Source organism: Phalacrocorax carbo, chromosome 4, assembly GCF_963921805.1.
Source record: "Phalacrocorax carbo chromosome 4, bPhaCar2.1, whole genome shotgun sequence".
In the NCBI taxonomy this organism is placed as follows: domain Eukaryota; kingdom Metazoa; phylum Chordata; class Aves; order Suliformes; family Phalacrocoracidae; genus Phalacrocorax; species Phalacrocorax carbo.
In genome coordinates, this window is record NC_087516.1 from 64,413,439 (window position 1) to 64,438,846 (window position 25,408).

Genomic DNA, 25,408 nt, shown 5'->3' on the forward strand with positions numbered 1-25,408 from the left:
TCTTGCAACGGAATTACTCTGAAAACATTGAGACAACAAAATTGATGATATGAACAATAGCTCTTTAGACTAAGAGAAGTCAGGCTGCCATCAGTAATGCTAGTTTAAATCAAGATGAGGAAAATCTTTTAAGTTCCTCCCCCCTACACCCACTCCCACCCCCCCAGATTTCCCAATTCTCCCGTTTCAACAAAGTCTTAAAAATATTAGGCATCATATGTGACACAACCAAGCACCATATTAGTGCTGTACTGGAAATGTTGGTCCCAGGACAACAACAGAGATTTCAGGTATGCATAGTTACTGGCTTTCTCTCTATTACTGTCATTAACTATCCCAGGTTCCTACATGCAAGCACCACAAAGCAAGGAATAAGAAAAAAAATAAGACAAATATGGGAATAAATCCAGACAAAAGACAACTGTAATTTGGAAGGGGAAAAAAAAAAGCGCCTGGTTTCTTTCCACAGAATTAGCTCTTTTATATTCAACATATGAGGCTTCATATAGAATGCTTACTACCAGTAGCTGTGTTTTTGAAGACAACGGCTCCTGCACTTAAAGCACACATGGATCTTCCCAGGATCACATATTACATGTTTGGTAGTGCTTGTTTTCAGATGTGGATGTATGTACCTCAGGACTTTTTTGTTTAGTGAAAACCAGTGAAAAATTAGAATCTCAGGGAATTCAGGTACTTTTTCTTTTCATGCCTTGTCTTCTGAAAGTTTTGCATGAATAAGTTATTAATGTTCCACTGGGGGACAAAAAGAAGAAAGGGAAAAGGTACAAGAGCTTTTTCTTAGCACGTACAAAGTGTGAAGGAGTGAGTTTTCAGAGCTCATCTTTCAAAGAACACGTATATCCATAACACAGCAGAACTGTAATAAGTTATGTGTTGACAAAGGGACTATTTCATACTTGATTTGGAAGTTTCATTTCCTCAGTGTAAAAGATGGTTTAAAACAGAAAAGCTTCAAAGAAACACGTGAAATGACTGAGAGGGAAAAGACAAGGCTGACAACACAGTACATTTAGCGTCTTAAATTTCTGTTGGGATTGTGTAACAAGCATAGATAATCTTATGACCTGGAATCATACTGTGGAAAAGTAATGGAAGTCTTGAATGTACTCAGAAATTCCATGTATTGGGCATAATTAACTTCTCATAAACATAACTGGAAAACCTGGCTGTGATGGAAGGTCTGATTAGGGTTGGAAAATTCATGAAAGTATTTAGCAAGTTGGTGGTTTTGCTTTCTCCCTCTTGACTTTGTAGTGACGTTTGCGGGTGGGAGGGGTGGGTACATATCAAAGTAGACTGGAGGATACACAGCTCTGCAAGTCTTTCCTGAAATAAAACCTCACCTGTTTAGCATCTTGCCTCAGAAGCTGTACATCCTCACACCTTGGTGAAGCTCTGGGTACTGCCTGTGGGATGGATGACAGAGCACTCAATGACTGTGGGATGCTCCCGGTGCAGGATGCTCCAGCAACCTCTTCAAACAGTGAGGGAGCTGGGCTCGCCCAAAGACAGTGAGGGGGCGGGGGGGAAGCCATCCATCTTTCCTCCAAAAACAAGTCCTCACATAAAAGCTAATCTGAACGACAAGCAGCTAGATGGAAGTGCTAAGGGTAGAAGAGGACACTGCAGAGGAACAAAAAATTAAGTAATTATGTATGAACCTCAACTTGCCTTAGAAAATAGGTTTTGGACCTCAGAGCTTTTTCTGGGGAAAAAAGAAAAAGAAAAAGCCTGAAGAAAAAAGTGAAAGCTTAAAATTACTACACTTTCAAGTCTCACACAAGAAAGTGACAAAGGAAAAACTAACAGCACATTTTTGTTTCAGTTTCAGGGTTGGAAAGGGGAGCTTAACTGAGAGAGGTGTGAATGCTAAGGGCTGAAAACACTGCATTTTCAAAGGGTAGGAGGCCTGAAATGAAATGTGTGAGGATGGACTATATTGGTGTAGGTAAAAAATATTTTTAAATGGATACTTACAATAAAATTCATAGCAGGGGACTGAAATATGGTGGGTAAGGAAGGGAGAGGAACATTAAAAAAAATGGTTTTCAGCTTATCTCCTTTTACTTTCTGACATTCCTGCAGTCATTCTCCAGGTACAAGGAATGCAATATAAACAGATTCATGTATAGACAAACAAGAATAAGAATCTTATTAATATTTAATTAAAATTGTATCTCAACTTCTTTCTTTCTTTAAAGAAACTTAACTATATGAGAATCAGAGTTCATAATGTATTTAAAGGAGGATTGATTAGCGTCACTACTTCCTCCATTTGGGGAGATTATTCAACACTCAAAATTCAGAGGACTATTGCGACAGCTTTGTCCTCTGCAACATTGATCTTAGTTTCTAAAAAGGTCACATTATAGCAGTTTCCCTTAGCAGTGCTGAGGGTGAAAGAAGGCTTCCAGAAAGCACTGAAACGGAAAGTTCAAAACTAGTGTGAACAGAACAAGAAAATAGCTTATTAAATAAAATAAAACACAAACTAAAAAAAAAACCAAAAAGAAAACAAAAGCAAAACATCCTCTGTGCAAATACTTATGTTTCTGCTAGTGGAAACTGGAGAGTTCAATGTTTAGACAACCTATCTTCATACCTGTCTACCACTTGTATTCATGGTTTGTTTGTTTTGTTGTATTTTTTTTTTTAAATGTTTAATTGCAACAGGAACTTCCCAGGCATGTCTTTGTTCTGGCAGGTATATGTCTCCCTCCTCCTTCCAGCTCAGACTAATGATAATAAATTCTTAGATTATGAGATAGGAACATGTATCACAGGTCTTCTCACCTGGCAGCAATGATCAGTAACAAGTAGACAGATATACTAATGTTTTAGTAGCACTAGACTTCATCTCCGGACATCTCCTCTTACAGGCTGTAAATGAGCCTTAATAACTTCACCTTGTCAAGGACAGGAGAAGAATTTGTAAGTGATATTTATCCATGACTGTAATATTAGCATGCACGCATGCGTATAATGTTTGTATTTAGTGGGGAAAAAAGGGAAAACCAGACAACAGAAGGTAATCAAATCAGTCAAACATCCACGGCCATCTAAGGATATTAAAGATTTCTCTCAATATATACCTGGAGAAAACAAAATGCTTGAATACCAGACAATGAGGGTAACAAAAGATGCAGAAAAGGCATAAGAATCAAAATAGACAAAGTTGAGTAAATTTAAATGATCATTTAGAAAGGATAAAATACTGTATGGTCAGCTTCATACTGATCCTCTGCAAGTTTAGAAAAAAGTTATATGGAAGGTATTAATAAAAAGTGAAATAACAACAGCAAAACAAAGCTAAAGCAGCATAGTTTTCTTTTTCAAAAGTGATTACATCAAGCAGATCTAATTTTTATGATATCACAAGGGTAGTAATGCCACTGATACACAAATATTAGACAGTCTTATACACCTTTTTGTCACAAAACAATAGCACTCAACAACACCAAAACTACCCTTGCAAAGCAGATTTAGAACTCAGTCATAGTGCATTTATATTGCCAAGCAGTATTCCCAACAATACTTTTTTTCCTGTGATCTACAATAAGCATAAGTTTTGTGACATACTTATTTATGGATCTTGATTGGATGCTGATTTAATGTGCTAAGTAACTAATTGAATTAATTGTAAATGTTTTAATCCACCTTTCTTCCTCATGGCAGTCTTAAATATTCTTCAGCCATGATACCTTGCTAATACCAGCCTCTATAACACCCGTTTCAAGTATGTAAGTGTCCCACAGACTTCGCCATTTAAAGCTAGGAAAAATAAAAAGATGACCCTGGGGCCTTGTACAAGCATATAATGCAGCCAAAATGGCTGATATACTTGACAAGAGCTACCAGAGACACTGGCTGCAAAGGGTCAGACCTGAATGCAGACTTGGAGAGGCTTTGAGTACTCTTGCTCGCCGTCACTCAGCAACCTCCTCTCCCACCGCCCCGTGCCTGCTCACCGTGTCGGCACATCAGCTCACTGCACACGCCTGTACGGGATTTGACGCTTCTCCAGGCACTGCGACGCCTGCTCCTGGGCATATCCCGCAGTGCCTGAACGCCAGCGGCCAGGGGCCACGCACAAAACAAAATGGGCCTGTTTGCGTTTTACTTCCAAATGCTGGAGTAGGAGTCGGTTCCTAGTGCAATGGCCTCCCTTGGTGAAAGAACTCACCATCTTACCATTATGTAAAAAGCTCCAAAACTTTTGGATTATTTTGTAATTGATGCTATAACTAAAAAATACCAAAGAGAAAGGAGGACATGAAGGGATATGACAGTGCTAAAAATGAAACCTTTTTTACCGCCAGAAGAAACACAACTTAACCAATATATTCCAGTCTTCTTTCTTTACAAAGTTAAAAATAATAATTCAAATGTACTGACCACATAATGCTGGCTAAGATGTGAGCTCTCGACAACTCATTAAGAATAATAGTGAGTAATTCACTGGGTAACTTGGAGCCAGCTCTAGGCTTAGACAAACCAGGCAGATGCCTGAGACAGTGTTAGGTCAGGGAAGGGCAGAGCCAGGCCAGCTGCCACTGCTGCGGTAGGGCTCGGAGCACGTGGCTCAGCAACCACTGCGGAGGTGCAGCCAAGCACTGCACAAGCACCAGCCTTCAGCAGCTGCTGTCCTGCAAAACCTCCTCTCCAGGGTCTTCACCTCTTAGTTTTCACCCGCTCCCTCGTCTCTTCCTTTGGGGGGGCCCTTGCCCAGGCTGGGCTGCCACAAAGTGCAGCTTTGCCGGCCACGCTGAGCAGCCGCTGACTTGGCTCGGCTCCGTCCTGGGCAGCGCTTGCATTCAGCTTCTGGCCGCGAAGCTGACTTGCTCACAAGTCATTCTGTCTACAGCCAGATTTCTAAATACATGAACTTTTTGTTTAAATTCATAAGCCTGGCGCTTGCTTCTCAGTAGCTTATCCAGATATTGCTTGCCGCTGCAGCATACATATGCGAGATGTCTTCCCGTTTGGATTTTTTTTTTTTTTTAAAGCATGGCCTAGTTAGTGACATCATTGCTAATGACTCTCCAGTCATGGTTCTGCTGCATATATTTTCTTTACCTCTATTTTTGGCTTTATGCTTCCTTGAAAATATCTCTTTATACCAAGACCAATCTACCTGAAAACAATTTTGAACCATTGATCTGGTTCATATTAGTCATGTACAGTATTGACAAATAAGTGAGTTTGCAGACTGCAAACCCTTTGGAGAGGAATTTTGTCAAACCTAACCCACAGAACAGCAACACATTATACACAGGAAAAGATCTATGGAAAGACAAATCCAGCCTGAACTACTTTTCTGTTACTGCAAGAAAAAAGCAGCTAACATGATTTCTGTCAAGAAACACATGTCAACGTATAAAAATCAGGCTCCTATATTTTATGTTTCTTTAATTACCTCCCTGCTTCTCAGCATCTATACTCTTTTTATTTGCCACACTTACACCCTCCCACCCCCCGTATCATGTGCTCTGGCTGTGCTTTCACTGCTGCCCAGCTCCTGGCATTTCTTCCAGTAGCACCCCCAGGCACTTCCTTCTGCCACCAAATTCAATGGCCTGAAGAAAGGTGCCCAGTGCCACTTTACACTCCTTGGGGCATGCGAGAAACCTGAACAGGGCTGGCAGGTATGACGCAGGACCTTTGGGAATGCAGTGGGCAGCAAGGTATGCTACAGTGCCTACAAGGGTACTAGAAATCTCTGTTTCAGTGACAAAATCCCACTCCCAGAGTCAGGTAACACTTAAGTGACCCTGGTGGCATGCTTCCTAGCTGAGGCTGCAGGCACATAACCAATGTTTTCTGGCAGTACAATGCCCTTTTAATGTTTTATCACCTGTTTTTTCAATGGTTTTTCACCTGTGTCTTTTCAAAACTAAGGAATCATACCTCCAGTAAAGGTTTAAATGCCAGCTTTGATGCGTAAGTGGCAAAGCAAAGCCTGGCAGAGCAGAAAAGCAGGTCCTTTTGGTTCAGCGAACAGATGCTGTCCCTTCTCATTGAAATCTTTCTCAGGTACATATTGCACAATCATGCATAACTCTAGGATACACATCTGGAACTTCTGGTCTGTATCTTGAAACTATTCTCCTTCATGCTTTTGCCTAAAGCATACCACCTGCAAAACATTTTTAATTATTTTAAACTTACCTATTGAAATGGAGCATTTCCAGATTTGAAGGCTCCTAATTGTCACTCAAGAACATAAGTTAGCACACAAATATACAGGGATTGAAGAAACAGAATGCTAGGAAACAGGAATATGCTGGAGTCTTGCTATTAGTCAATAATTATCCTCCTCTTCAGAACTACAGAAAAAATGCTCATCAAAATGCGTCTGTTGGTGATAAGCCCTGGGACCATGGCGGAGGCACACTGCTCACTGAATGGGGGTCCGAGAGACAATTTCCCCTCACCAGCAGGCTGCTGCAATACTAACGTCTTCCAAGGTAGTAGTAACTGTGAGCAAAGAAATACTGCTTGGGGGATTCTTGTCTGGGACAAGAAATGGCAAGATGGAAATACAGGCAAAGGAGGAAACAGAAATCCTGAGGACTGTCTTGTCTTCCTTCCTCTCTGAAAGAAAACGATGGAGCTCTGGACCTTGGAAATTTCTCAACATTCTTCTGTGACGTGTCTATGCACACATGTGTGCACATGCACAAGGAGGGAACAAAATTACAAAGAAAGCAAAAAGACACGAAAAGAATTCAGATAGCAGAATTCTAAGAGAGCAAGAAAAACAAAGATATCTGATAATCTTCAAATGAAGCAGAACATTAAAACTGATTTTCAACCACAGTCATCTCATTGGTAGTGCACTGTTCAGCTTAGACTCAACTAATTTTCAAAACACCAGTACTTTGGTGTGGCACAACAGCAAAACAACTCGATTCTTCCAGTCACACACCTGTGAACCTCATCCTTTTTTCTGACCTTCACGGACTTCAGCAGCACAATCAATCTTCCCATGAGATCAGTTTCTGCTTAAGCAAGAGATGAAGACTATGATTAATTTGTGAAGGAGGCTGAATAAGAACCAGTTACAAAAGCATTCAGGAAAATACATGTAAATAAACATGACTCCTGTTGGAAAGGAGACGCAAATCGCTGTGTGCACAAGATGCCTCTAATTTTCTGTTTGTACCAACTCCCGCTGCCATCTTCCCCTGACTGGGAAGTGGCAAATAGTGTGGCCCAGAAGCCAGCAAGACACAGCAAGTGTTACTTAGAAGAGCTGCGTTTCATTTCCAAAGGCTGCAGGCATATTGCTCATAGAGCTGTCTAAGTATATCTAAGGCTTACACATGGAAGTGGAGACCAAATTCTGGGACTGAGACCCACCTCATCAGTGGAGCTATAAATCAAATCACAGAAGAAGCAGTCTCATAGACAAGCACATCAATTATATAATTATCCTCCTGGCAGCAGTTCAGCCTCTTCTGCTTCCACTGTATTTATATTCAGTTTATTTAAAAAGTTCCTGTACATTTATGTATATTTCTCCATCCATTTCTTATGCATAATCGCTGTTTGCTTTATTTGTTAGCTTTTGCACTCTCTCACCCATGACCTGTTTGTTATTTAAAAAAAAACAAAACAAAAAACCCCCAAAATACCCCCCAAACCACAAATGTGCAGAGCATTCAAAGGAAAACCGTCTATTCAGGGAAGGGAGAAAAATACCATGTATGCAAAACAGTATGGTGACAAACACATGAAATTATTAGTTATTTATATTCTGTTCTGTAACTACATTTTTCATTTTTACCTAGCTTCTGAAGAAGGGAAGCAAAATAGAAAAGTGATTGTTCTAAAGATTACTCCCAACAAGAATAAAAATTAAACAAAACCAGCTTTTGCAGTCAGATTGTTCTTATACAATCCTTTTCTTCCACTAACTTTGCCCATCACTACTGAACATGCACATCTCTAAGACTCCAGGCAGAGGGCATGAAGACTCTCCATGGTGTTCAGATTCAGCTGGGAATGATGACGAACTGGCACCTTTCTTCTCTGCCCCTTTATTCCCACTACACTGCATCCGAGGAGATTATTCTTTCAGTGGATATTTTTCAGACAGTCTTTCCCCACAACGCTTTTTTTCTGGCACAGGCAGCGGTTGGTCCATCCAAGCGCCAGGAAACAAACCAGCAGTTAGGCAAAAACGTGACTGCAGCTGGCAGAGAGCAGCAAACAAAGCAGCCTCATGGCATGCTGTTTGGAAGACAGTTCTCACAGCTTATGCTACTGTCATATTTAGATTAACGATGCATTTTGTTTTCTAAACAAGCTAAAATCCCTCCCTCCTTCCCCTCTCACTCATACACACATACAGATGCTCCATCACACAACTCCGTCTCATTATGTACAATTTAGCTACAGCTCACTACAAGCTGATCAAATCACCTTTTACATTGAACTGAGGAATTTGATCTGAAATAGGCTTTCAGAGAAAGGAGGACACTGGGCCTTCATACCTGACTAATCAATCTTTGCTCATTAAGCAGTACTAAATAATCTCTGTTTAATGCCATCAACTCAGATTAAACCTTCACCCAAAGAAAATGCCTTTCTGAGGGAAATGCAACATCTTTGACCAAATACACCTTCATAAGAATTTAAAAGCCATCTGTGGTTAAGAATATTTTATCTGCTTTTGGAACAGGAAAAGAGAAGGCTGAAGAAAAGGTTTTTAAGGGGTGGTTAATGAAACGTTCCAGTAACTATACTTCTCAAATGCTGAACAGACAATGAAATTCAAATGTTTCCCAACTGCACTGAAATCACAGCACAGACACAGAGACAAACCACAGCCAGTATTTGAGTGTGTTGTCCCAGTTTCACCTTACGACCTGCTAGGAGAGAGTCCTGATTGTATCAGAAGCTTTGCGGAGCTCTGACATGAAAACAGAGGTCCAGTATGACAGATCCCACTTTAACAACATCAAGCAAGTTGGATTTTTGGACTGCAAATCTGTGTGGTTCCTAAACCTACAGCCTGAAATCTTGTTTACCTTGTGCATCCTCCTGAAGTACTTAGTTCCTATGAGCAAAAGCAGCACTTCGGTCTTCTGACTGATCTGTATGCAGCGTATTTCCCAATAATACAAATAATGGAGTGACTTTTTTTTTAAACTTAAGTCTTAATAAATAAAAGTATCTCTCTGATTTACCTCCCAGTCGTCACCACTGGCAACTGTACACTCATCCCTGGCAACTGGGGCATATGCGGAGTACAACTCCGAACAGGGAATATGGGCTCTCCGGAGTCCACATCTCCCTGGTTTTTGGTGCTCTGTGAGCTACTGACTGGAGGCTACTGCTATACTGCCCAAACTTTTCAGAGGAATTACCAGAGTGCAAAATGAATGGGTATGAAGGATCCATCACTATCACCAGGCAAATTACCCACCAGATAAAACCTCGTAGCATGTCTTCGAGAAGGCTAGATCCTTTACCTCTATCTGCCTATTTTTCCACTTTAACCCTGTTTAAAGGGTGTTATAAAAACAGATTCTTAATACACCCAAGACATTTATCCTGACCATCAATATATTGTACATCTATTGGCCAAGTTCTGGTCTCATCTGTGTCCTGTCCTGTCAAAAATCTTTTCCAGATTAATCCTTACCATTTCAAAGTACGGGATATCTCATGGGGGAGCTCAGTCTTACAAGGTTTTAATTTTATCCTGCTGGGGCTTGCAGTCACTTAGGCACTTTACATGTCACTCAAATAGTCAGTATGCAACAGAAAGTACGCTGAAAATGGGACAAAGCTATTGCACTGGAAACTCTCCAGAACCAGATCAATAAGTATTGGGAAGCTCTTGGTGTTCACTCCACCCGGAAGGAAATGCAGGTCAATTCATTACGACCGCTACGATGTTACAAGTGTTCTTGGTACCTAGGCTTCCATACTAACGGGCCTTGTTGCACTGCACATTCCTTGGACCTGCTAAAAGCTATTTGGTCAGCGTTAAAGAAAAGGGACAATCCAAAGACAGAAAGAGTCCATAACTTGGTGATTTACAGAAACTCTTCCAACAATGACATGCACCTTGTCAAGTTCATCTTCTAACTGTCCACCCCCATTCTGGTCTCCTGTTAACTGCACTCCCGCCTCCCCCCCCCTCCCCTTTTTTTTAATTTATTTTCAATCTTCTGTGGAGCAGAATCTCTTAAATTTGAGTAAACAAAAGCATAATTTGTCTGCTATCATCCACTCTTTTTTTCTGTCTTTGGCTTTTAGATGCCTCTGCAATGACAGATCAAGAAAGGGAATTTTGCTTATTTATAGGTATTTGTATTTGCCTCTGAGTAAGTTCAACTGAAAATTATTCCACTGCTGTAATAACCTCCTTAATAGGCCTGAATCACTGAAGGTATCATTATCTAGCAGTGCTAAGGAAAATATGCTCGGGGATGGGAAAGGAGACATTCAATCCAAATGGTGCAAAGGACTAGCTAGGAAAACTTCAAGTTTAAAATGCTTTTGTTGCTCAAGGTTTGATATTATTAAACTTAAGATGATACTTTCTGGGAGAAGGCAGCCTGGGGATGTGCTATAGCATATTTCAGGGTCAAAATAATTCTGACTGTGGAAACACCTGAAACTACACCCATAATTTTACACTGGAGCATTTGCACAGAGATAATCACCTTTACTTAGTTAATAGTTCTGAATTATGCCAAGAAATGGGCTTCTGAGGATCATGGCTATTTTGAGTAGATTTGTGACATGCTTTTCAAAGGCCCCAAGTAGCCACTGTTTCCACTAAAGGAAAAAAGCCAGAACTGCAAGTGCTCAGCAACTCTCAGAAAAGACCATGCATGCAGCCAAAGTTAAATCACTGAAGGGCATATCTGTTAACTCTTTGCAACTTTTCGTATCAAATTAGAGTATGCATAATAATGTCAGTCTTCTCATTAAAACTGACCCAATCTGGAGCAGTGTTATGCAACAGAACAAACTTACAACAGCTCAATGTGGTTAAAGCAAGCAAATGCAGATTTACACGTATGCAAAAGGACGTGCGTGGAGAAAACCGCCAAACTTTTAACCTGAACTTGGCCACAGCAAAACAGAACTAAGCCAAATACCTCATTACTAGGTTTCTGTCCCATAGGACAGAGCAGTTCAGCAAAATAAAGTATTCCTGATGATTCAGTTCATCACTGATCAAAAATAGCACCGATTATGAACATAAACAGGTTCAGCCCCCAAAATGTGCCACTTCGTCACCTGTGGTGAGCGGCTGTGCTGCGTGCCCCCTTCTAAGTGATCACTGAAGAGCACTGCAGCATCCATGCCAAACAGCATGCCCTATCTGACTCTCCCCACTCTCTGTAGGAGATTCAAGTTCCTGCTTCAATGGGAGTTGGTGAGGAATGGCATGTACAAAAACCTACTGCACAACTAGAAAAAGAACTCATATTCATGTCCTAAAGTATACAATACAGGTTTGGGGATTTTTTTTTTTCCTCCTGAAGCTATCTGTGCTGAGGTAACTCGCTATATTTTAGCTGTTCCTAAAAGACAGCATCTGTTACTTTCTGTGACACATTCTGCATCTGATTGGCTCTTACTTTGCTATTCCTTGTTCAAATTCTCCAAGTGTGTTCATTTCTTAACTGGAGAGGCCCAGCTGGAGGTAGAAGGAGGAGGGTAGATCTGCAGAAGTTTCTGTCCTCAACTCCACTTGCATTTTTCCTGGTAGTTTTAGACTGGATGTGAGCACAACACAGTCAAGCCAAGCACTGATTACGGTGGGAGGAGTTAAACACTCATTTTGTGAAAAGCATACCCTGCCCCCAAACAGATTTCTCTATCAATAAAATGAATATTGCCACTGAATAAACAAAACTGAAACGCAACCTTTCTGCGCCAAGCTCCATTTAAATGCCTAACAGGATAATTTCTCAGAGACAGAAGTCACCATGCACCCCAAATTCTGACTGCACTGATCTACAGCACTTCATTTTGTATCTCACTCCATCAGGAAGCATTTTCTCTACATTCCAGCAATCAACCAAAGTGAAGGGATAGACAGGATCTTTTTATGGCAAGGAAGTGAGTGCACTGGCATTCAGACAGTAAAGCTTAATCTGGAATTAAAGTCTGCGAGCATGCCTTAAAATGCCACTTCCACTGTTCGTTCAGATTATTTCCTCCTAATTTTTTTCCTCTGAAGCAAATATAATGTGATGTTGAATTGTCTACCAGCATGACAGAGCTGGAGTTAAGTGCACTTGTTTTAGATCAGATTTTTTGTTGCTGTTAAGATGTGTTCCGATCATTCCAGAGCTAACTAGTGAAACCATCCTAAAATAGCACTGTCAAGAGCTTACAAGGGCAGACGGTCATCTCTGCAATAAGAGAGACTTGTTGAAGAGTATTTCTGATTACAGCAGAATTCTCAATTTATGCTAGACAAGGCACTTACAGTTTTATTTGGAGTCACAGGTGCTTAGCACCTGGAAAGATTGTTCCAGTTAAGCATGGAGGGGGAAAAAAAACCAAAGAAGATACTGAAGCTTTCATTACCAGATTAAATGGCATTCAGAAATAGATCAACAGTGTTGACAGACTGCTGAATTTCATTTTAGTTCGTGACCAAAATATATCCCACTGTTATTTTTATCACAGAGCCCAGATATGGATTATTTTTTCAGGCCTGACTTTGATGAAGTGTTTGATAAATAATAATCTTACATACCTCAATCTATTATAGTTATCTATTATTTTATAGGTATTGCTTTTCATTTTTTAAAAAAAGTTAGTGGATCATGAAATAGATATATATGTAATAAAGACTGTTGATATTATGTATTTTCTCTCCGCAAACCAACCACAGACCTACACAAACACACCAAGGCCTCCAGGCTATACAAGTGACAAGCCCATAGTAGGCAGATGGGTTTTCTAAGCAAATTGCTTTCTTTGGCTGTTACAACAGAAATATATACTAATGCTAACACTAACATTTCAGATTGCAGTAACAGACTATTTTTTACAGGCAGTTCTGTTCCGCAAGGAATTTCAGAGGAAGGAAATACATGAAGTTTTAACTAGTTCTTTTCAATAACTTGCTTTTCAAGTAAAATTATCTCACATTTAGTAAATAAGCAAATGAATGAGTTCAGCTTTGTTCTGGCTGCTAAGTCTTGGTATATCTTCAGTACTCTCCAGTCATCACGTGGGGCTTCAAAGGACAACCGTTCACCACCACAATAATAGACACAGGCTTCAGCGTACAGGCAGCCATCAGTAAACTTGTTACTGACAGACAATTATCTGCTGTGTTAACTTTTCAAAACCTTACAGGAAACTACCATAGGCATGAATTAATTTGACTGTATACAGGGAAGATGTCTTTAGTAGAAGAAGATATTGCACCAAAGCTACTTTGCACAATAGAGGGTCTCTTTGAAAAGTAAAATGGAGTAATTTTTAGCAGAGCAATTGCCCTCAGAAATACAATAAAAATGCCAACTAAAATTTTATGCTTACAATTACAGGTATCACAATTCTTTCATGATATTAAGTGCTCTAATCTTGCATATTCCTGGAATGTTAAAGCACAGAACAAGACTATTTATTCTTTAGCTAATCATAATCCTCCATTTTTAATAACCAGGAGAGTTCTAAATTAGCCAGGTGAGACTTTCACCAATTATCAAGAGAAATTGACTTCTGGATTAAGAATAAGAGTGACAACTTGAAGCTTAAAAGACACATTAAAAAGTTACAAAAGCCAAATACAGGGGAATTAATGGAAGTGCCTTTTCTACCCTATTGTATGGACAGCGTGATGTTGTAACTAGCACTGTAATTTCAGCCAACATGCAAAGGACTTTTTTGTGCCATACACTGAATTGCTGTTAAACACACTCACCCAGAGTACAGTAACTGGAATTGTAAGAGGTTATAACTGGAGTTCCTGTTCATCTAAAATGAAAACCTATTTCACCATATTAAATTCTAACAGTATGACATTTGCATGTATAGAGAGGCTGACAGACGTAACATTAGAACACATCTCAGAGCCCTCTATTTCTGAAGTACTGTGCGATTACCTTCTTTTCATATTTCACAGGGAAATTCAAACTAATTTTCTTCTTATTAACAAATGTACAATGTTATATTCACAAGCACTGCAGAAAATGAGGAGCTTGTGATTGGCCTACACTGGTATTTTGCATAGAGGAGACAGCAAATAATCTGAAGAGGCTGTTGTTTAGGATTCTGCTTTGGCTTTATGGAAATGCAACTTGCAGCATTTTCTTCCTCACTGAGGACAACGCAGACCTTCCAAAGGTTTCTGCATCGGAGGACCTATTCACAGCCTCAGTGAAGGCTTCAGTGAGCGCTTGAGAGGGTTCTCTAACTGGCATGAAAAGTACAGACAGGACAGAAAGAAAAATACTAACGACAGGATCCACGATGCAGATAGTTGTTGCATTATTTGTGCTTTGCCTTGCTCAGGGTTAAGTCACAACCTGAAGGACCTTTTCATAGAGTGGAGTAACAACGTGAAGATAGGGGAAAAGAGCAGGATGGCTAACAGATACCTGTGCTCTCAGGCACTCCTTGGCTGCTGCAATGGCCTCCTTTTGCCACTTCCCAACCGGGCAAGCCACAAAGTTTGCCTAGAAGTGCGCCTAGATAGCGACACGAAGCTGCCTACTTGCCATGCTTTACTCCAGCTAGCACAAATAACAGTAACACTGAAGAGACGGGGAGCGGGCATTACTGTGCATTAGCAAAGAGTAGGAGAGGCCGGGAGTACAGTCTTGCTGCTGATGTAGGCACTGCTGATGCTCTTGAGCACTCACTGCTGTTATCACCAGTACAGAATAACACTGCTTGGCCTCAGGAGTTACAAACACACCTCTCTTCTACATGAGCATACCTTATGCTGACTTGCGGGACAAACCTTGGCCCAGATTTGTTGCTGTATATTCATTATATTAGTGTTACATCTGCATGTGCAGAGCAGAACTTAATTCCACAGATCTAGGGAAGAACATGTACTTCTTTTCAGAATACTGATTAAAAAACCCCACTTTAAAATACTTTTAGAAAATTACATTTCAAATACTCTAGACCATCAACTTTCCTTTTCTAAGTAATGTTATCAAACATTACAATAAGATAATCCTATATAAGGCTATAAACCTATGATATTTTTGCTAGCTCACAAGCATTCAGCTGGGAAAATTAGTATAAATAGAAGCAAAATCACCTTATCAAATCTAATCAAATCACCAAACTGTGGAGAAACAGAAAAGACCTTGGGAAATGCCATAATCCAGTCATGGTCTGGTGATGATTCCTATCTTGACAAATATTTCAAACCTTTTTCCTTCATAAGGATTTCTACCACATCCCACACTCCTGTATTTCTCTTCTACTTATTTTTGCTGTTATCTGTTCTTTCTTTGGCATCTCCTGCATTACTCTTTTGGCTCTCCAAACATCTGTAGCTTTTTGTCATTTCTATTTCTATTTCCTCTTTCTGAGCGCTCATCCTGTTTGGAGCTCTGAATAGCTCCATAACATGCACGCCTGCCTTTTCACGAGATTGTTCTCCTGGCAGTAACTGATGAACTACAATGTTGGCAATGAGCCTCTGATGAGTCAATGAAACTGTGTGAAATGATGGCACAGCACATGTAATTTTGAGACAATGTGCTACACAATAAGGAAGCCTGGAAATTTGTTATTAGCCTCCTTCAGAAGACTCCTTGTCATGGGCCCTGATAGAACCGGCTACTTGACCATAAGCCCAACCTTAGAAACCAGTTGTCTCTGGCTTCAGGTGGGACTATTTCAATGCTCAAAGTCTGCTGTGCCACAGGTAGCCTTACTGAGCTGAGGTATGTATTGGACAGTCAACTGTACTAATGATTTAAGTTCAAACAAAAAATAAGCAACTGCCTGGAACCATAAACTGCTCCCCTCCAAGTAGCCACCAGCGCTGCTAGCACTGTACGTAATACCTTTGGTACATATGGCACTTAGAAAACTGATACTGGAAGCAGAAGCTGAATAAGATCACACAATTCCATTTAATTATGCTGTCCTCTTGTCTTTTAATGTGGTAACTAATTATCTTTCTTCAGAGCCAAAAACAAAGATTGCATTCTTCTTGCATTAAGATATAACAATCGCAGCCTGAGTATGTGCTTCTTAACAAGATTTTATGATAACAGATATTTTTACTAACACTGCTTTCCAGCTGGTGATGAACAGCCTGACAATAGGCCTGTACTGATACTAGAATCCAGTACCAGCTTTTTAACCCCTCATCCATCCTTACTGACTTAAGAGGCAAAATATTTCTCTCTTAATCTGTACCTGCTCTGTAACATGTGATATTTTAAAAGCAATATTTAAGAAGGTAGCTGCTATTCTCTGCTGTCTATGACAGACGTTTTGGTAAATTTTCCTAATACACAAAACCCCCATCTCAAATGCAATGCGAGCACATATTTTAAATATAAAGAATGTATTGAACTCTGTGGGAGAGCAAAACAGCAAAGACAACCAAAACAACAACATAAAAAACCCAAAAAACCCAACTATGTTTATACAATACTGAGGCCAAGACTCTGATGCTATACAGATCTTCTGCTTTGCTTGCTGCCTATTCAAATGAGATGTGGAAGCATATTAAGACGCATTTTTAGTGTATTACATCTCCCATCTGCAAAGTAAAATAAAAACCTTTTCATTTGCTGAGAAACATGCTTTTCCACTCTTTACTGTGGTCAGTGAATACTTTAACATTTTATCTCCCCTTTTCAATTGCTACAGATTTCATCTTTGCCAAGCCTGCTAACAAAATCACAGAGAAAATCATGTTAATGAATTAATAATACATTGGTGACAGGGCGACAGCACAGAACTAAATACAGTCTATAAAAGGATTTTAATAATTTAAAGTGCATTTGAAACTGTCCAGAATCTTAACCAAAGATAAGTTTATTCACCAGGTCTTATTCAAAGTTGGATAGCTGCCTTAGAACTAGATTTTCTATTTGTTTGCAATTATTTAATATCAGTTCTGTTAACTTACAAGAAAACACACAGATGTTGAGAACGATTAGGAGAAGATGCTGTCCTCTGTCTAGACAGTGTGATACAGACACAAATTTAATCAGATAATTCATTGCCATTAGCAAGAGATGTGCAGTTGGGTACTCATGTACTAGACTGATCAGATACACCTCCATAAAATAAGGTCTACACTGATTTTAAAGACAGACTGAACTATACCTGTAACAGTTGAGTCTATGCAGAAGAGACAGCCAACAACTCCAGGTCAGGACTGACCTGGACTTAGAGTTTCAGACAGCTTTTCACAATCCTGACATGATTTGCTATGTTCAGTTTCTGTTATCTATTAAGAGAACTTCTGGTAGGTCTGAAGAGCATCTGATGATCTACAGAGGCTGGTGACTATAGGAGGGTGGAGCAGAAAAACATAATGGTTCCCTGAAGCTACAAGGAGGAAGTAAGTTGTTATGTGCACAAAAGAAATGTTGAAGAAAACTGTTTCTGATTTTTCACTGAAGTCATAAAGGGCAGAAGGAAGATGCGTAGAAAGATGTAACTTTTAGCCTTGATCAGAAAAGCTAATTTGGAAAGAATTGCACTTACTATACAGCTTGCTTATAGCTCCTCCACATCTGACTGGGGTATGGATAGCAGATGAACAGCCATGCAGCCATATCATGTGAAGAATGAGCATGAACACTATTTGTACATGCTATTGGGAGTTATTAACATCACCACCACCAACAAGCCGCCACAGGCAGATTTACCTGAGATGCATTCCCAGATTTTCCAGCATAAGTAACTGCTTTTCCCTAACCTCAGCTACCTTTCTTAGAAGATCTCCTCCTGCCCTTTAAAATGTTTTGTATAGAAAGACACACATTCTGCATTTAGTTCTACTACATGTCACAATATTACAGCTGTTGCAATAAGCTGTAGCTACTGAAACCCTGCAAGAAGATTAGAGACCACCCTTAGAGTAAAAGCATTGATTAAGCACGATCAGCCAAGCACATAGCTAAGAAAGAGCAAACACATGCCCTGTAACAGTGTGGCATGTGACATGACTTGGAAATCACAGTCGGAATAGAAAGGAAAGAGACAGAGTGAGGATGTACTGCTAATGGGACAGGAGGTCATCAAAGATATGATAGACGTTCCACAGGAAGACACGGCTCTGCTGGAACAGGGAATATCATCAAGCCAGCCAAACCACAGGGCATGCCAAGATCTGGGGAGCAGGAAGCCGCAGCTGGTGCGATAGAAGTGCTGTCAGAAAAACCCAACATGAACAGCCTAAGGATGCATGGCAGGGGAGGACTATGTCAGCAGTCTGAGGCTGGGAAGCTGGGGCATACACGTTATATGGAGAGTCCAACACCCACACATGACATGTAAGTTATTTACACTAATTCTAGACCCTTGTTCCTCTAACAAAGCTATCAGCTGTTTTTCTGTAGCCCAAAAGGCTTCAAATGACATTTGAATATGCAGCAGATGTATGCACAGGGCCTTCCTCTAAGCTGGAAGTTGAATCCAGAAATGGGGGGAATCCTTTCACGACTGACCTCAGATTAGGAAGCCGCTAAGGGGCTTTTGAGCTTTGCCTGCACACTACTGCTCTATTTTGCAGACAGTGTAATAAACACAGCTGCACTTGATGCTCAACTCAAGACATAATCCATATGCAGTTCCACCACACACTTTCTTTGGGAACAAAGCCATTTTACAAAGTTACTGGCCTCCTCACCAAGAGCTGCTTGTTCCTGCTGCAGCACGACCACCACCCACGTATTGTTCACCTGGGTGAACATGGTACTAGGGGACCGCAGGGTAAGCCAGGTTTGATATGATTTAAAAAACAAACAAGACTTTTCTTTTTTAATGTTTAAAAACCTTTTTAAAGCCCAGCTCATTTTGGAACAGCTAAAAGGGCAGAAAACTGCAATATGGGAGTGGGAAACAAGTAGGTTGCAGAAAGACAGGGAAGGAAGAGAGCAAGGGAGAATGGAGACAAACTGCTAAGACGTCTATGCTTCTGAAAAAAATACACTGGGTTATTAACTCTCCTGTTGTCTCACCGTTCCGCAGACAATTGTGGAACATGTCCTACCTGGTGTCTTCATGAACACAAGAAAGCAGACTCTGCCATGGACAGAAGAGCAAGAAAGACAGAGGAGACTAATGCAAAACTTCTAACAGTACTAAAACCCATGCATACATATGAATGTCTTGAAAAAATTTTAAAGTTCATTAAAATGGTCTTGCAGATTTTTTTTAAAGAACGTTTTCAACTTTGTCCATTCAGAACAGTGTTAAAAAGCTTTTTCTAAAAAATAAAGGTTTTATGGCAAATGTACAGGAATTACAATAAAGACAGAGCCACTGCTGTGAGTGCTATGACTAAAGAGGCAGTATTTCCTTCTTCACTGCTTCCCTGTAACTTTTAGTGCCTCCTAAATTAGAACCAGTAAGTTACCATTAGCTTAAAACTGGCAATCAACACCTCATAGCATCTGGCTACTTAGAGTCAAGTCATACGCAGTGCACAAGAGGCTTTATTAGCACCTGAGATGGGTTTCATTCATGTTACAGAAATATATTAAACTCACCACCTTGAACTCAATCAATGTGCTGAATAGTTCAGATCAAGAAGCGGATTTGTAATGCTAATAATCCTACAGTTCCTTTTATGTAATCCCAATCTAGTAAATTTATCCTGTTAAGAGTAACAGAAAATACTTTGCAATCATTGTGCCCAAATAAATCATTACATTTGTACTTTCGAATGCTTTTAAAAATAACAAACTGCACAAAGGAAGCCAGCCTCCTGACGCTGCACAGGAAAACAAAGCAAAACAAAAAAAACCCCATACTTTTAGCCTGGACTCATAGTGAGCATTCATTTGTAACCCTCCCAAAGACAGCTGCAGGCATCCTTACACACAGGCATAATATCCGCCCCTGCAAGTGTCAAAATTAGCCATCCTAGGTGTGTTCATGTGTACCAGATACCTTTCACAGGTATCAGGATATCAGCAGATGAAACACCATTCAGCAGCTGGAGGTGTCCAAAGAAAGTGTATTATTCAAATTCTGTATTTAACATTAAATTTTTACTTCAATAGAAGGGGAGGGGCACAGGGAAATCCATTTGCTCCAACTATAGTTTAATGTAAGCATTCATTGCCTGGATCATGTTTCCCCTTCCCAGCTATGTTTTTTCTGAGATTTACAAAACTATGAATTGGTAGACTGAAGTAGAATTTCAGAATATATATTAAAACGATAACATGTTTTTTAAATAGAATTGCAAGAATAGCTTATGGAAGAAGTGAATACAAATGGACTTCAGTTAAGCACAGAGGAAAATTTCAGAGTCTTATTGTAAAAGAAATCCAAACTAACCTTGGTGGGAGTTCAAGCATATGGAAAGAGTAAACACAGAGAACCAAAACTGGCAAAGAACAAGTTTGGAGAAGCAAGGTGCTGAGGGGATGGGAATGATCTATTACTACTGAGAGAAGGGGGCTCTGGAAGGTTGGAATCTGCTCCTGACACACTGTAAGATTTGGCTACTCTAGCCTTTTTGTCAGTTTCTCCATTCTTAAATGTTATTTATTTATCCTTGTAAAGAAAATTATCCACAATTTTTTAAAAGTAATTGAAAGCAATTTTGCAAGTTCTATCAGTTACAGATCCTCCTTGCAGAGAGACACCAGTAAAAAAAAAAAGTCATAAGTATTATATTAACTAATTGTGAACATCTAATTATAGTTGTTTGCTACCTGGATTCTTGCCCTGCATTGTGATGTGCAGTGTGAGCCGCCGCTCATATGCACAGCCCAGTGAAATTTAAGGAGCACCATCTGGGTACAAACATACACTAAGTAAAGCTATAAATAGATCAAGCAAGTTCATTACATGCATGAGGTACTTGCCCACATGAGTATTTTCAGCGTGAGGGCCTAAGACTGTAAAACTAATCTCTAGTTTTCCTACAAGCAACCTTGCCATTTTAGCTGAGGAGCTTCAACAGAATTTTTAAGTTTCATATTTGAGCTTGTCATGGAGTACACATGTCCAGATGGAAAAGAACAGAGAGACCACTCTCTGACTCATTTCTAATCAAGCAGTTGGAACAATATGGGAACAACATTTATTTCATTTTTGTACCCAGAAACTATGAGAAACTCATCTCCAGATGGAATCTCTTGCTTCTAGTACTCTGAAATGCTAACGAAGAGAAGACAAATTCCTGTCTCCACTCTATTACACCTATGCATATACAAGCTGCAGGACAGCATTATGAGTTAAGTGTATTACACATTCTATTTACATTCTAAGACCTGAAAGGTTAAGGACTACTGCTGGCTGAGACGTAATTTTTCTTCCTCCCTCTCTCCTCGGTCTCCCCCAAACCAGAAAAGAACACAGAAAAGGGGCTTCTTTAAAACCATCTGGAAATTTTAAAGTGCTGTGTTTTCCTCATTTTTCCCATGTTCTACACAACTGCAGTTGAAGTGAACCCCAAAGCAACCAGCAAGAGTACTACCACCATGCCATGCGGACTCAAAATAGGGCTGTTCATGTCTACATAGATCATTCATTGGCAAAATAACTGTATCAGATATCTACAAGCCTTGGTTCATCTGCGAGTTCAAGACGAGGTACAAGTTACCTGCTGTAGCCAATTTCCCTGGAGCAAGTTACTATTTTTAGATACACATGCGTGAATAAGGACACACAGACATACACTCACACCTGTATCTATAGGCAAAGGATTCATGCTACCTACTCCTAAAAAAAAAGGTATTTAGATGCCTAGATGGAAGTTATGTGCATAAATGGCTCCAAATCTGTTTTAAGCAGGCACAATCCTTCCTCTGTACTATTCCTTTTATAGGAACATGGCAATACAGACTTTGCTTCTGACTATTCAGTCAGAAATAAATTCCTCTTAGCACATACTTCTCAGGCAAATTCACGACGCTCTACTGAAATGATCTCTTCAGTGTGCTGCATGTGCTTATATTTCTAAATCAAAGCATTTGTCAGAGTTACCTGTCAGTATTTGCAGGCTTCGCAGAAAAGTACGTTTTTGCCCACACTACATTATGTACAGCTGTGACTGATGTTGTTATAAGGTTCATTATATGGTTTTCATAATTTCTCTGTGAGGATTAGGCAAGCTTTGAGGACAAGGAAAACAAATGCACTTAACATAATGCTGATATCACAGTACATTGCTAATTAGATTTCTTATTTTTAATACTCAAATGAATACCAGTGCAGATCTCTTTATAGTACCTGCTGATTGTAAGAGTTTTCCATACTGGATGTATCTGCAACAGATAAGGTAAGTGCCATATTCTCCTACTGAAATCTGATTATCTGAACATGTACCAGAGCCAGAAATTTCAAATTAGAGTTTTAGATTGAATGTGAATTTCGTAACTCTTTAAATGACTTGAAACAAGAATTTTATATGAAACACTTCAGATCTAAGATGCTCAGAAACTAAATCTTGCACCAAATTTAAAAAATTTTAGTACATAAGGCAGCTGAAGGGGACATATTTAAGTTATACAGTTGACTCCAAGGTTTGTTTTAAGCCAATCTTCAGTTTAATTGGAACTTCTAGTTATCCCCTAAATATGCAACTCAGATGCTCTATCATGCTGTTTCAGACATTTGCATGCTATTTTACATGCCTGTTTCCCCTCCCCTTAAGAAAAACACAAAAAAACCTCAAATCCAACAACAAACAAAACGCATATAAGCTCCCAGGGAGGAATACTAGTCAAAACTATTGGAAATTTCCCTCTGCTGATAATATTCCTGTTGCTCTTTGGATTGCATCAGAGACCAATGTTGGCCATATGTGAGAGGACATGAAAGGAGGGTAATTGTATTTACCTTGGTTCTTGTATGAAGGCTTATATTCTCTCTCTTCAATTAGCTTTTATGCCTTGGATGACTCAGTGCTTAAGTAGGAACAGATCAGAACTACCAGCTTAAATCATGAACTTCAGCTACCCTGTTATTTCTATGCTGAATCACCTATCTGGATCTCTCCATTGATTTCTGATACTTTCATGAAATTGTAACATTTCTGTTAAGCATAGCTGTGCATTTGATATTTCTGTCTGCATTTAGCCTTCTACAATTAATTTGGATCAAGGAGATCAAAAGGGAAAGCGTCTTTAGGATACAGCAATGCCTACACTAACTGGAGTCAGTCTCTCATTAGCAAACATTTTGATTACCAAAGAAATTCACCGTAATAAGGCATGCTGAAGACTTACAAAAGGGTTAAACAGTCACAGATTTCCAAACTGAAGGTGTACTGAAAACTGGAAATAAACCATTTGCGGTACAAATCACGCCATCCAATATTTTGTCATCAGACCCTGAGAAGAGAGAGTGATCTGAAGCATGTTACAGGAGCCAAATGAGATTAACATAGCAGTGGTTTTGAAAATACCAGAAGCTCTCAAAACAGATCAGCATCACTCAAAACACAATATGCGTGTTAGAACAAAGGCACTGAAATTGCCATGCGGTATTGCCTGCATTGTGGTCTCTTCAGCTGAATGGTATTTCCAGGAAAATTAAGAAAAAATAAAACAACTTCACCAACCAGCCACATATTTCAAGATCTAATAACTAATCCTCTGTCTGGAACAAATTCAGCGCATACTAAATGCCATCCTTAACTTGGTCAGACTGGAAACAGGTAAGGAATGACCTCTGCTAGGCTTCATGTGGATAGACTTTGTTTGTCTAACTATTTCTGTGACAACCATCCGTGTTTATCTGGTATATGGATGGATGGTATAAAACGTAGATTCCACTCCTTCACTGGAGATTTCAAATACTAATTTTGAGCATTCTCCTAACAACCATCACTGAAGCATTCCCCCTCCGTAATTAGGCTGTCATCATTGCCATTCCTTCTTAGCATACCAGTTAGCGAAGAAAGGTGTGATGACCACACTGCTCTCACCCTCCAAATACAGAGCCGGTCCTTTTGCAGTGGGTCCAGCCAATAGCCGCTGGACATTTAGAAGCTGTTATCCCGAGTATGACTTTCACCAGGGAGCAACATTTCTTGCAGCTCTTGTGAGCCTGGCTGCTCCCTGCTCTTGGAGATGAGCTAACAGGCACATGCATCTTGCAAACTAAGCTTTTCAGCTTCCTCCTGCAACGCAGCTCTAACACCACCACACTGCCCTGGCTCCTTTCATTTCGCACAAAAGTCCTAAGCCTTGCAAGAACAAAATATTAGCTGTCAGTATATTTCAGAAAATTTTGTTTTGAAGCCCACTGTCAGGAATACTCATACGACATGACCTACTATCCTCCAGCACTTCAAAAGGTAAGAAAATTAACTTCTACCTATATCATTAATGTAACAATGGCTACATAATTTATACAATCACCTGAGGCCAGGCGGACCTTTTATTAAATGCGCTGGAGAGCTCATGCAAGTTAATACAGCTTCAAGGCACTCACAGTCCCATAATCTTCTTCAATTACAAAATGACCTTATTGAAGCCCTGGTGCTGTCTGTTGTGCTACTTGACTTTGATAGACGTGTGCAATTCCTATGAAATGCAGACTGTTAATACTTCACCAAGACTGACGGTGAAAGACCGGTATTATTTCTGTCGGGTTGCGACAAATGGGGCTTTTCTGTACTTGACAACTATTTGTTAAATACTATGGGGGCAGCAGAAGATACATAATGATTCAGGTATTTATTTTCTTGCTTTAACTACCTGGCAATTAAATCCTTTGGAAATTTTGGCTTCAGCAGGGGTAGGATTTCAGAAGTAAAGCTTACAAATTAACAGCACAGGTAAGTGCATCGCTGCTAATCAGCAAACCTAAAAAGCTTTTTCTAAAGGAAAGATTTGGGGTTGGAATTCTACAGGATGGTTATGTGTTTTTCTCTTAATAACATTTTAAAAAATAAATAAATGAAGCGGGGACTGGGGAGGCTCAAAGTAATGGTGGCTAATGTGAAAGTTAAGAAATCAGCATCTGAGCTGGCCTGAAAGCAGTCTGCATAAAGAAAATATGGCCTGTGAAAAGTCAATTTAAAGCCCAATATAATCCCAACACCCCATGTAAGAACTATGGAGACTATCGTATTGGTGCGGGAGAATTTTTTTCCCCTGTGAACTTCTTGTGACTTTTCCAGCCAAGTCATTTGTGTGCTTCTTCAAAGTAGCTAGAGAAGTGGATTCATCTGCCTATTTAAAACTTTGTACATCCTTTCAGTTTCCATGAC

The 25,408-nt window shown here is 39.8% G+C and overlaps 1 protein-coding gene across 3 annotated transcripts in view; it reads right to left on the reverse strand.

The window, feature by feature from the left end:
* RNF150 (ring finger protein 150) overlaps positions 1 to 25,408 on the reverse strand; it is a 133,813-nt gene that overhangs the window by 93,146 nt on the left and 15,259 nt on the right. The gene's annotated exons all lie outside the window — the stretch shown is intronic.